This window comes from Microtus oregoni, unplaced genomic scaffold (genome assembly GCF_018167655.1).
Source record: "Microtus oregoni isolate MIOR12 unplaced genomic scaffold, Mior012 000028F_ref0000031, whole genome shotgun sequence".
In the NCBI taxonomy this organism is placed as follows: Eukaryota; Metazoa; Chordata; class Mammalia; order Rodentia; family Cricetidae; genus Microtus; species Microtus oregoni.
In genome coordinates, this window is record NW_024543087.1 from 4,031,978 (window position 1) to 4,045,436 (window position 13,459).

The 13,459-nt window shown below is 48.7% G+C and overlaps 1 protein-coding gene across 1 annotated transcript in view; it reads right to left on the reverse strand.

Moving 5' to 3' along the window:
• Positions 1 to 11,208, reverse strand: part of LOC121464327 (myosin VIIA and Rab interacting protein) — a 191,941-nt gene extending 180,733 nt beyond the window's left edge. Inside the window, exon 1 of the mRNA XM_041677220.1 lies at positions 10,797 to 11,208. The gene's annotated coding sequence lies outside the window, so the exon portion shown is untranslated. The remainder of the gene's footprint in view (positions 1 to 10,796) is intronic.
• Positions 11,209 to 13,459: the final 2,251 nt, after the last annotated feature.

Below are 13,459 nucleotides of genomic sequence, written 5' to 3' on the forward strand. Positions count from 1 at the left end.
CACACACACACACTCATTCTTCACACACACTCATTCTTCACACACACACACTCATTCTTCACACACACACTCATTCTTCACACACACACACACACTCATTCTTCACACACACACACTCATTCTTCACACACACACACTCATTCTTCACACACACACACACTCATTCTTCACACACACACACTCATTCTTCACACACACACACACACACACTCATTCTTAGATTCAAAGCAGTTAGAGTCTCTTCATGAGGCCCCCACCCCGTCCTGCTGGCCTCCAGCTGTATTGTGCTGTCTAGTCTCCCTGCTGCTAGAGGTGAGCACAGAAACCCTCCTAATAGCAGCACTATTGGCACCTTTGCATTGGTGCTAACACCACTGGGGGGCTCTGAATTCTCAAAGAAGAGATGAGGGAAAGGACCAGTTAGTGATGCAGTCTACACCTTGGGTAAGGTGAGGAGGGTGGAACCTGGGAGAGCTGCTTTCCTGGGTGTCCCTCAGTGCAGCTCCCCCCTCTCAGAGCAGACGCCCGGCCCCCACTGAAGGTTCTGCCAGCACCCGGCCACTTAAATTGTTACCTGTTCTCCCAAGCCAAGCTAACACACATGGGATAGGTAAGCAATAAAAATGATACTTAGACAAACAGCCACTACTGTTAAGACATCAGAACAGGGACTAGGACCTAAGTGCAAAACCCATGTTTTTGCATGTTTCCTCTTAACCGAGGAATGCTCACGGCCGCTGGGAAAGTGGCCGTTTTCAAACCTGCATCCATCTGGACAAAAACAAAGATCACTGGAGAAAGAATGCAGCATTTTTAGAAGCAACCACTGAGTGGCTTTAATTTCCTCCCTTCTCGGCTCAACTCTCTAACTCAGGTGTCTTATCTTAATAAATTGGATATTAATTTCAAATACCAGGTCAAATCCCACCTCTCCCACAAACTATCCTATTCAGATAGCCCTGTCTCCCATGAAGCCTGCTCTTTAAGATTCCTGATCAATTGATGCTCTTTGAAATGGGCCAGGAATTGTTTGGAGTTCTACGCATTCATCAGTTCTTGTGAAGTTTCCTACCGATCCAATTCTGTCCTTCCTGAAGACCTTGATTCCACTGAAGAATCAATCCAATGGGAATGGAACAGAAGGAAAAATGCCTTTTTGAAAGTGGAAGCCATTCTCTGGGTGAAACACCCCCCCAAAAAAACATGCAGTAGTAAATATATAATTTTATACTTTAAAAAATACGTAATTTGGGCTGGAGAGATGGCTCAGCCGTTAAAGGCTAGGCTCACAACCAAAAATATAAAAATACGTAATTTATCATACTTTATATAATATCAAAATGAATTACTATTAAGTCTAATTCAACTTTAGAAGATTAAGAAAGATATAAAAAAGGAATTTGATAAGATTAAACAAAAATATAATTTTTAAAGCAAGGTCAAATGCTATTGGAAGCACAAAATTTCTTAGCATGCCAAGGCTCCACTCTGAAGCACTCTCCTCAGTCTTTGTAGATCGCAAAACACATCTTTGTGGATCAAAGACAGACCACGAACTTGGAGGTGGCTAACAATACTGCGGCTCCATTATGCTGGAGGTCCAAAATGCTACAAGTAGCATTATTTGTGATATGTTTGGCTTTCTACAAAAATATCCAGAAAAACCTATAACCAACTAAGATGCTAGGAAAAAAATAATATAAAAACCAGCACGCGATGGTTAGCCTCATTGTCAATGGCAGGATTTAGCACCCCAGGATGCAAACATCAAGGGTGTCTGTAAGGAATTGTCTCCACTGCATTGGCGGAGATGGGGAGAGCCACTCTGAATGTGGGCAGCACCGTCCCATGTGGAGCCCAGAGCGAACAGAGGTAAAGGAGCTGGCAGCAGCATTCACGCCTCTCCCACTGTCTGCACGCGCACTGTGACCTGCCATTATAACTCCTGCCGCCAGGACAGACCAAACTGTGATCCGAAGTGTATCTTTTCTTTCCTTTCTTATGTTGCTTTGGTCAGGTATTTTTGTCACCACGCAAGAAAGATAACCAGTGCACACACTGATTACTATAACTATTCAAGGGCAAGAAAGATAACCAGTGCACAAACCGATTACTATAACTATTCATGGGCAAGAAAGATAACCAGTGCACAAACCGATTACTATAACTATTCATGGGCAAGAAGCAATTGAGAAATGTAATTAGCGGCATGAAGATCTCCCTGGGGAAAAAACAATAAAACCCTGTGAGACTGGGGAACAGCCGAGTAAAATGTAATATGCACACAGGACAGAATACACCAATGCAAAGGAAGGAAGCAAATGATCCTGCAACGCAGAAAAACTTCAAAAACATAACCAACTAAAAGAAGCCACATGCAAGATACCATTTTTTTGCATTGCAAGATGATCCCAAGTATATGAGAGATGCCGGGGATGGGCAGATATAGAGAGACTGGAACTGGGCTGAAGGTTTCCTATTATCTAGTGTATTGTGTGTAGTGAGGGAGGGCACGGGGAATGACTGATGATGGGTCTATGATTTCTAATGACACTAGCAAGTGTGCTCCGATGGCACTGAACTAGCAAGGATTCTCTGACGGTATTGAACTAGTAAAGATGCCCTGACGGTATTAAACCAGCAAGGGTGCTCCGACAGTATTAGGTATGGTGCTCACTGCACGCCCTGAGTTTACTTAGAACTTCGAATCATAAATGCTAAGTGAGTGCATGGCGCACCATGAGAATTACACCTCCATGAGGATGTAATGTGAAAATGATACGAACAACTCTAAAGCATCCAGTGCACGTCCCCAGAGCTTCATGGAGAATGTCACAAAGCTTCATTATCATCTAAAAGGGGCATCTGCTGAGACCCATCAGTCCACGAGTAAGATGCAACAACTGAAAAAGGATGGAAAGTCTGTCTCCCCTCCAGAAACCACACATTCAAGGATGAAAGACTCCCCTCCAGAAACCACAGATTCAATAGGAACCGTGGCAGGACTTCTCAGGATATCCGAAGACCCTAAAGCTCATGTTTAAGACCAAAGAGGCTGGAATGGATATGAAAGTTTTGAAGAAAACGTCTAAGACGGGGTGATTTATTCCGAGGTTTTGGTAATTACATCCAACAGTATTAACCTAGGAATGCAAGACGAACGGGACAGAACAGAGGCAAGAGACAGATCCAAAAGAAAATCGAACCCACATCAGCCTATGGCTGAGACAGCAACGGAGCAGTGAGGAAACAACAAATTACTCATTCCGTGATAACAAGATAGATGGTTTTCATTACGGAAAGCCATCAGACCTCTGCCCAGACAGTGGGGAAATATAAACATCAGATGAGTCTAAGTGCAGAAAATAAAACCTCCCCGCACAGAACTCTCAGCAGAGCAGGGCCTTTCCGGTGAAACGAACAGATCCTACAAAGGCTGTGTCCGGGAGCAGGAAGTGTCTGAGCCAATTCTGGCACAGTTGGCCACGTAGGATCAGCTGGGGGAGGGCTCTTTATAAGAAGGCTGAAAGTCTCAGATGACGGACAAAGCATCCGGTATCATCGCCATCTCCAGCGCTGTTATTAAATTACCATTATTAGTCTGGGCGGGGCGCAAAGGAGGCGTCTTAGAGAGAGTGAACCAGGGAGTATGATTCAGAGGTGAAAGTCCCGGCAGACAGGAGTGACAGAAGGTAAACTGTCAGGGCGAGGAGGGCAGTTGCTCCGTGCTGGTCAGATGAAGCAAACCCTAAAAGAGCCACAGCTGAGTACAAGAGAAAACAGGAACTCCCCCCATGGTGTAGTGGAAAGTGAAGTAATCTACAAACCCCACTGGACCTAACACCACAGAGAGAGGCTGGTCAAGAACACCCTGCTCTCCGGTCTGGGACTACAGATGCTGGACACTCATATGTGACCACAGATCTATCAGGGACATTTACTGCAAATGGTAGAAATCTCCTATTGTCTATCTATGGGTAATATTTAAACCCAAGCAGATCATAGAAGGCTGAATGTAAAATGAGTTAAGAGGGCATAAGTTCAAATCCCCAGAACCCACATAAAACGGCACAGCAGTGAGCATCTGTTGTCCTACAGCAAGACAGCAGAGGTGATGAGAATCACCCAGACCAGCGGTTCTCAACCTTCCTAACGCTGTGACCTTTACTACAGTGCCTCATGTTATTTTTGTTGCTACTCTATAACTGTAATTTTGCTATTGTTATTAATTATAATGTGAAAATCTGTGTTTTCTGATGGTTTTAGGCAACCCTGTGAAAGGGGCATTCGGCCCCAAAGGGGTCATGACCCCACAAGTTGAGAAGCATTGACCGAGAAGGTTACCTGCCAGCTAGCCTGGTGAATACAGCTGCAAACAGCAAGAGATTCTGCTTCAGGCAATGTGGACTGTGATGGCCAACACTAAAGGCTGTCCTCCGACTTCCATACACACGCTTGGTACGAGCAGGCATGCATCTCACACACACACACAATACATCATATATATATATATATATATATATATATATATATATATATATACATACATACATACAAGTTTTTTTGCCTTTTTTTAGTTTTCATTTTTTAAATTTTATTGATTTTTATTGAGCTCTACATTTTTTTTCTACTCCTCTCCCTGCCTCTTCCCTCCCCTTCAACCCTCTCCCAGGGTCCCCATGCTTCCAATTTACTCAGGAGATTTTGTCTTTTTCTACTCCTCATGTAGATTATATCTATGTAAGTCTCTCTTAGGGTCCTCATTGTTGTCTAGGTTCTCTGGGATTGTGATTTGTAGGCTGGTTTTCTTTGCTTTATGTTTTAAAAACACTTATAAGTTAGTAATTGTCTTTCTGGGTCTGGGTTACTGCACTCAAAATGATGTTTTCTAGCTCCATCCATTTGCCTGCAAAATTCAAGGTGCCATTATTTTTTTCTGCTGTGTAGTACTCCATTGTGTAAATGTACCACATTTTCCTTATCCATTCTTTGGTGGAAGGGCATTTAGGTTGTTTCCAGGTTCTGGCTATGGTAAACAATCCTGCTATGAACATAGTTGAGCGCATGTCCTTGTGGCATGGTTGGGCATCCTTTGGATATATACCCAAAAGTGGCATTGCTGGGTTTTGAGGAAGGTTGCTTCCTAATTTTCTGAGAAATTGCCACACTGATCATACTGATATCCAAAGGGGCTGTACCAGATTTTTGAGATCCACCTGCCTCTGCCTCCCACGTGCTGGGATTAAAGGAGTGCACCACCATCCATCTAAAAATATTTTATTTTTATTTTATGTGCATTGCTGTTATGCCTGCATGTATGCCTGTGTTTTTAAGACTCAACTAATCCACTCACTTGGTCCCCCAGTAGGTGGCGCTGTTTGGGAAAGTTGGAACCTTTAAGACATGGAACCTTGCTGGTGGAGGTGGGTCACTGGGGGCAGGCTTTGGAGGTTTCTACCTGGCCCAACTTCCTTCTTACTTTCTTGGCTTCCAGTGTGATGAAATGTGATCATGTCCTGCTCCAGCCACACACTGCCACACACACACACACACTGCCACACACACCAGCATTATGGACTCCCTCTCTGGTACCTTAAGCCAAAATAAACTCCCTTTTCCCATATTGCTTTTGGCAATGGTGTTTTATCAAGGCATTAAAGCTAACTAGTAAATCTACAATGGCTAATAAAAAACTCATCTTTTTTTGTTGTTGTTTTTGTTTGTTTGTTTGTTTTTCGAGACAGGGTTTCTCTGTGGCTTTGGAGCCTGTCCTGGAACTAGCTCTGTAGACCAGGCTGGTCTCAAACTCACAGAGATCCGCCTGCCTCTGCCTCCCGAGTGCTGGGATTAAAGGCGTGCGCCACCAACGCCCAGCCTAAAAACCTCATCTTTAGAGGAAAAAAAAAAACAGAACCAGGTAAGACAGACTCCCCTGGCGATCAAGGGGGGGGGGTGCTACTGATGGGCATGCTTTTGGTCCCAACATGGCAGATGGCAGGACTCCAACTCCACGTTCTCACACTTCCCTGTTTGAACTTCACACTCACTCAGGAGACCTTTGGATTTCCAATCCCGTGTTTGGGGTTAAGTGGCCCTACACGTTAAGTCAAAACCAGATGCCAAAGAGGACAAAGAATGACTGGAAGCCCTCGCCACCCTGGAGAAGAGCCTAATTTGTGTAGGAAAGCTGTCTTGGACACTCAGTCCTAGACCCTCAGTCTGCCTCACAGAACACATTAACTTCTAAGGAATGTTTTTCAAGATAGGATTTCTCTGTGTAACTTTGGAGCCTGTCCTGGAACTCACTCTGCAGATCAGGCTGGCCTTGAACTTAGAGAGAGCCACCTGTCTCTGCCTCCCAAGTGCTTCCGGCAGAGTGCTGAACTTCTGACACTCAGACACATCTGTAAACCAGAAGGCATATCCTCCCACCTGGAAAGATGAAGGAGCTGTGGAGTCATCCCCACTGCCTGCAAACACTGCTCGCTCTCAGCAACAAGCACCACCGTGTGTGCGTCTTCATTGTCCACACCACGTCATCTGGTACCACAGGGGATACCTCTGGGCCTGTGTGTGAGAGTGTTTCCAGAGAGGCTGAACCGAGGTGGGAGGCCCAACTAAATATGGCGGTACCGTCCCACAGACTGGGAGTCCAGGATAAAGAAAAGGAGGAAGGAAGGAAAGCAGCATCCACCTCGCTCTACTTCCTGATGTGAAAATGTGAGACAAGCTGCCTCATATTTCACGGTCCTGCAGCCATACCTCCTCAGCCATGACAGACTGCACCCTCGGACTGTCCTTGCCTCCTTCCTTTCCTCCTGAAATTGCTTTCATGGGGTATTGTGTCACAGCAGAGAGAACTAATATAGTCACCGAAAGAACACCAAGCTCCAAGCAGCATCTTGTTAAGGTGACGATGAAAATTGCCGTGGGCAAGGACAGGGCAGCCCCACTTAGTCCTCTCCATGGCAGACACAGCATCCTCCCCTCCTCCTGGGAGATGCTGGGAGCGCTGCCCCCAGCAACCCCCCCATTCTCTACAACCCACTCTAGTGAAAGGAGCCACTGGACGGGGAAAGAGAACCTTCAACCTTTGGGGGAATCTGGGGTGACATATAACGTACACACACCTGAGCAGGCCTTCTTTAACACCCCGGAGATGTGCCGCCAGAGCCCTACGCGGCTGAGGAAAATGCAGCGTGACCTCAGAGCTCACCTGGCTCCAACTCACAAAGCAGCACTGAACCCTCGGAGGGAGTCTGCCCATGAATTTGGTTGTAGGAGGCCAAAAAGGGCCTTCCAACCAGACAGCAGACAGCAGTATTCAGAGGAACTTTCTAGAGATGTTGGGTGTTGTATTTCTGGATTCTTTTCTGAGGGCTCATGGCATTGGGTGCCTGTGTTCTCCAGCCAACATGGAGCTACCATGTGACAACAGCCCCATCCACTCATAAATCAGCCGAAATTTCCTGATCCCGTCCAGCTTTCAACTTCGAGGAATTAAAAATAAGCTCATTCATATTTTTTCACTGATATCATGCAATTTAAGATGTGCACCCTTCAAATTTACTCAATGGAGAAACAATTCAGAGGAGTAAATGAAACTCTAGTTATCAATGTCTGCTATATCTGGGGACTAGCTGTCACCCCACTAAAGAACTCATCATCCCTAGATGGTGAGGCTGCCCACTGATTCTCTGCTCAGGTCCTAAGATCAAACTTTTCCTCCTAACTTTCTGCCATAGATAAATGACTCCTAGTTTGAACTCATTATAAAAAGGAAGTTTTAAAAAAAATATTAAGCCGGAGCCAGGTGGTGGTGGTGCACACCTTTAGTCCCAGCACTCGAGAGGCAGAGACAGGAGGATCTCTGTGAGTTCAAGACCAGCCTGGTCTACAGAGGCAGTTCCAGGACAGCTAGGGCTGTTTACACAGAGAAATCCTGTCTCGGAAAAAAAAAAAAAGCCAGACATGGCTCATGCCATTAATCCCAGCACACCAGAGGCTGAGGTAGGAGGATAGCCACAGTTTTGAATTCAGCCTAAACTGTATAGAGAGTTCCATGAACTCTGAGCTATAGGTAAGAAGACACTGTCTTAAAAGGGAGGAATCAAGAAAAAAAAAACCCTGAAAGTCTCATTTTAGCTTGATAGCCAAAAACTTTAATAAAAATGAAATGAACTTTGCCTGGCCAATCTCGATGTTAGTTTGGGGGAGCTAACGCTTTTCATGAGTTCTAGGAAGACTATGGTATTTTTGTTCTTAGTTTGGAAACTAGATACACAGGCATGGCTAGTCTATGAAAATCCATCAGGTATACACTTTAAGTATTTACTTATTGTATTGTATATGCATGTGTGCATACATGCTTGGTGCACATATGTGTACCATGTGCATGCTATGCCTGCAGAATTCCCAGACTGGAGTCACAGTTCGTTGTGAGGCAGCACGCAGGCCCTGAGAGCTGAACCCTGGTCCTCTGAAAGAGCACAGTGTTCTTAACTGGTCAGCCGTCTCTCAAATTCACAGATATTAAGAACCCCAAATATACACTTGTGAGCTCTACAACTCTTTGCCATTATACTTTAATATATACTTTAATAAAATGTTAAAACAAATTGACCAGGGGCTGATCAACAATACTGCATTGCCTGAACTCAGACATGACCATGTCAGACACAACGAGAACTAAGCAGGGAAATGGAGAAGGGAGGAGGAGGGGGGAGGGGAAGAGGGGGAGAAGGAGGAGGGAGAAGAAGAACCCAGTTTCCTAAAAGGCACTTTTTGGCAAGAGAGAATCCAATTGAACTGAACACCAAAGTCACAGACATGTTTTCTTACCCCACTTAGCCCATCTTACCACCACCCCACCTCATGCCAGGACATGATCTAAAAGACTACTAGTTTAAATTACCAGATGTGGCTAGCAGTTCCCTTTCTCAGAGGTGAATAAATTCCGCACTTCCCTCTCCCACACAGAAAGATTACAATCCAGATCACAAAGAGGATCCTGCCACACACACACCATCTCCACAGAGACATGCATGACTAATCACACATGTGAATCGGCACATTCATACACACACACACACACACACAGAGAGAGAGAGAGAGAGAGAGAGAGAGAGAGAGAGAGAGAGAGCGCTTCTTATACCCCTAGAGTCCCCAGCTCCAGAGACACAGAGGCTCCTCTTCCATAGGTGGGGGAGTAATTCAGAAGACACAGCTGACCACATCTAGGCCATGAACACCCACATGAAGATAGAAAGCAGTTTTTGAAGCTCTACCAAAACTAAATGTCTCTAGAAAAAGATATTCTGATCTGCAGACAGGGTCCTGATGTCGCTGTCAAATCTTTGGAGTCACCTCGTTTTCCACACCCCTCCCGAGATGCCTGGCAACATCTCCCTTGCACCTGGTGTCTCAACCCCGGTGCATTTTTACATGGTTCCCAAGAGCTTGAGCAAGACTGAATCAGGGTGGTTCCATCTTATGGATAAAGACTGGGAGGCTCAAAAGATGCCTGTCAGTCATCACAGGTCTTTAAGACACCTGTCAATCATCGCAGGACGATAGCAGCCGTGACATCGCTGAGTGTAACGGTTGTAGCTGGAGGTCGTGTGGGAACAGGGTAACGGCAGGACAGGGGAACAACTCTCTCCCCAGCCCAAAATGAGAGAGCAGCCTCTCCAAGATCTGGATCACAGTGACAACACCGAGGGCAGGTGTCCATCTCTCCCTGGGAAAGTCTCGAGAAAATAAACAAGATGTATATTAGAGGGTTGGGGGTGGGGCCGACAGAAATGGAGTCCATTTCAAGGAATCTTCTAGGAGCAGATGGGAGATCTTTAGAGAAGGCTGCCTTTTGGCATGCCCACTTCCCTTCTCTGGCCTTTTCTGGTGTGTGTCTCAAAGGAGTGGCTGGGATACAGGTCCTGTGGACAGGGTTTATTTGGGAGGCCGGAAGCCAAACACAGCCTATGAATAAGCGCCGGCGCTCAGCAGAGTCCCCTACTCCGCATTCTGCGGAAACATCAGTCAATTAAGTGACCAGAAGAGGAGGGTGTCTCAGATGCCGCACTTGCGAGGGCTCCCACCACACAAACGCTCACACGGAACGCTCACACGGAAGCAGAGGTTACCCCCCAAAACCTCTGTCGAGACCCTGTGGGTGAACTCGTGATCTCTCCAAGTCTGGTATCTTTGGAGATGGGGGGGGGGGGGGTGATAGAAAGAGACCATGATGAAAAGCGACACCGCGCCCAGTACCTTCACCAGCGCACCTCTCCTCAACTGGCAGCCTGGGGGCTGAGCCCAGAAGCAGTCTGCCTTGGGGGTTAATGCTGCACGCCGGCCGTGACCTTCGGAGAGTCCCTAATTAGCCCCATTTTGCTAACATTAGGAGTCTAAAAAGAGTCACGTGGCCTGTGTTGGCCAGCTGCCGGGTGCGCACCGGGTGGTTTGAGGCGCCCGCCAGAGCGCTAGTCTCTTAGCAAGGTGCGCGGTGCACCGCAGCCCGAGCGCTACGTGGCCAGCGCAGAATCGCAGGGGCCAGCTCCCGCCCCGGCAGCCACGGAAAGGGGCGGACATGACTCCGTACTGGCCAAGTTCAAATCCCCACCAGCCCCTTAGCAGAGGCAGGCTGTCATGCCCCGCATCCCGGGTCTGGGACACGCACCAGGTGCGGGGGACCGCGCGCGCGACATCTTCAGACACCCACCCCAAAAGTTGCCGCAACGTGGCAGGGGAGCATGGCATCCAGCTGCGGGAGCTGAGGGGAGGGCTCTAGGACTCACCCGGGGTGGCCGGCCTGAATCAGGTCCGCGGCGAGGCTCATGGATGGCGGCCAGGCTCAGGGCCACCGCGCCTCGGGTGGCCCCGGGTCACCTGCCGCAGCCCCTAAGGCGCGACCGCGAAGCTGCAGAGCCCTGGTGCTCCCGAGCTGGGGCCGCAGCCACAGTGGGAGCCGGGCAGCGCGGACAGGACGAGGGCGCGCGGCGGAGAGGGAGTCGCCCGCTCCAGGCAGCCAGCCAGCGCCAGCCTAAGCCTCTGCGGCCGCCGCCACCTGCGGGCCCCTCTGACCGCCAATCACAGGCGCCCGGGGCGGCGGCGCGTGCGGAGGCGGGGCGGGGGCGCGTGCGGGGCGGCCGGCGGGAGCGACGGCGACACCAGCGCGCCTGCGCCGGGACACCGGCCGCCTACCCCGCGGGTTCCTAGCGAGCTCCCCGGGTGCGCGGGTGGCACGCGCTGGGAGAGGCGGGGCGCACGGGGAAGAGGCGGGGCTGGGGCTGCGCGCACCCGGGGCGCTGCGGGCTGCGGCGCAGTGCGGTGGTCGCAATCGTGAACAACCCACTACACACACACACACATACACACACACACACACACACACACACACACACACACGAGACCTAACTTCGGGTCATCTCTAGAGTTGAAGGCAGGCTTTGCAGCCTTGGAGACTTGCCCGCTGAGGGATGGGTCACCGCAACCTGGGCCTGCCTGGTCCTAGGAACAGCGCGATCTGCTGGCTCCAGTCTCACCAAAGACAGCGTGGTTCTCCACCAACGCCTCCTCTCACTCTATTGCCTCCAGGGTATTTTTAGGTCACCATTGTGACCCCGGACTGGATTCCGTTATTCTCCGGGTAATTTAGTACACTAGCCACGCTCATTCATTCAACACACTACTTCGCGCTTGGTTCAAGGGGTTGTTCTAATCCCGCGCGTGCCCCCACAGCCGCTGCACCTCTGGAGTAGTGAGCCTGCAACTACTGCAAGTGAGGAGTGCATAGGGGCACGTGTCTGCAGTCTGTGGTCACTAAAGAATGACTAGGAGTTGAGATTGCCCTGCAATCTATGGCTGCACTGCGCGTTTACATCCAGCAAGCTCCGGGCTCAGACTGCCTTAGCCTCCAGCAGCTCAGCTGGGAAAACACCTGGGCAGTGTGTCCTGATGGATCAGCGACTCCCTGATCATAAAGCTTCTACAGCGCTACGCCAGTGATTTCAAAATCCCAGCTCTAAATCTCATAGGTCAATACGCCGAGGTCGTGTCCTATGTAAACGCATCCAGTGTAAAGGGGGAAACGCCTTTGCAGAGCAGCGAGGGTGGAAAATTAAACAAGAACGTGTAAGGCATTGCATTGGCTTCTCTAAAGAACCAGTTACCTCTCTCGAGGGACTTTTAAACTGCTAAAATGAAAGAAAGCTTATTTTGTGTGCATTTTATTTATCATCCGTTCTAGCTGAACTTATCCACGAGGCCCAGTTAATATCCACACAGTACAACATTCAGCAGTTCCCAAGACTCCGTCCCATTCTTGCCTCCCCGTGTTTCAGCTCCTGCCACTGATCACGGCCAGTATGCTCTCTTACGGGGGGGGGGGGGGGGGGGGATATCTGTGTAATTCGTGATTGTGATGATTCATCTCAACTGGCAGCTCGAGGAGCTCCAGGACCCTTTAGGCTCATACAGAGTGGCACTATTAGCAGGTTTGGCCTTCTTGGAATAGGGGTGGCCCTGATGGAGGTATATCACTGGAGGAGTGGGCTTTGGGGTTTCAATGCTTAAACCAGGCCCAGTGGCTCTCACTCTCTTCCTGTTGCCTGTGATCCAAATGTAGAACTCTTAGCCCCTTCTCCAGTATTGTGTCTGCCTGCTCAACCCACACTTCCTGACATGTTGATAATGGACTAAACCTCTGAAACTGAAAACCAGCCCCCCAAAATGATTGTTTGTATTCATGTAAAAAGCTGACGGGTTCTGTAGCACCCTTGCCACTACAAAACGGTAAGCAAGCCAGGAACTAAGCTGGAGACTTAAAAACACACACACAGACAGACAGAGACATGGGGACATGGGTCATCCTTCATACAAGAATGCCCCCTTTACTGTGCTCACGGGTAGCTTACATAGGGCTCTGACCATGCCCCAGCTCCCGGGGTCTTTCAGCTGCAGACTCATCAGAACCCACTCCCCTGCCATCAGGGTCTTGTGCTCAGAGCAGCTGCAGGCACAGGTGTTTTGCTCAGCTCACTCCAGCAGGCAAAGGGTCTAATGCAGGCAAAGAAATTCAAGTGGCCAGGGAACTGCAGCTCCTAACACCTTTATAAAAGTTCTGTGGTCATTGTGTCTCTTTACAGCAGCAGAAAACCTAAGACAGGAGAGTTGGTTGATTCTCTCTTCACACCATGTGGATCCCAGGAGTCAAACTTTGGGTCATCAGGCACCCTAACCCACTGAGCCACCTCAGGGACTCCAAAGCTGGGCCATTTACAGGGAATAAGCCAAGAGCTGGAGCGAGTGGTGAGTTAATCAACCCAATGTTTACCTCTTACACCTGCCCCCTGGCTTGCCAACAGCCACATCACTTCTCATGGGGCCTTTGCTAATTTCCTAGCCTCTATGAATGCTTATACACACACATGTGCATGCATGCACACACGCACTCACACAC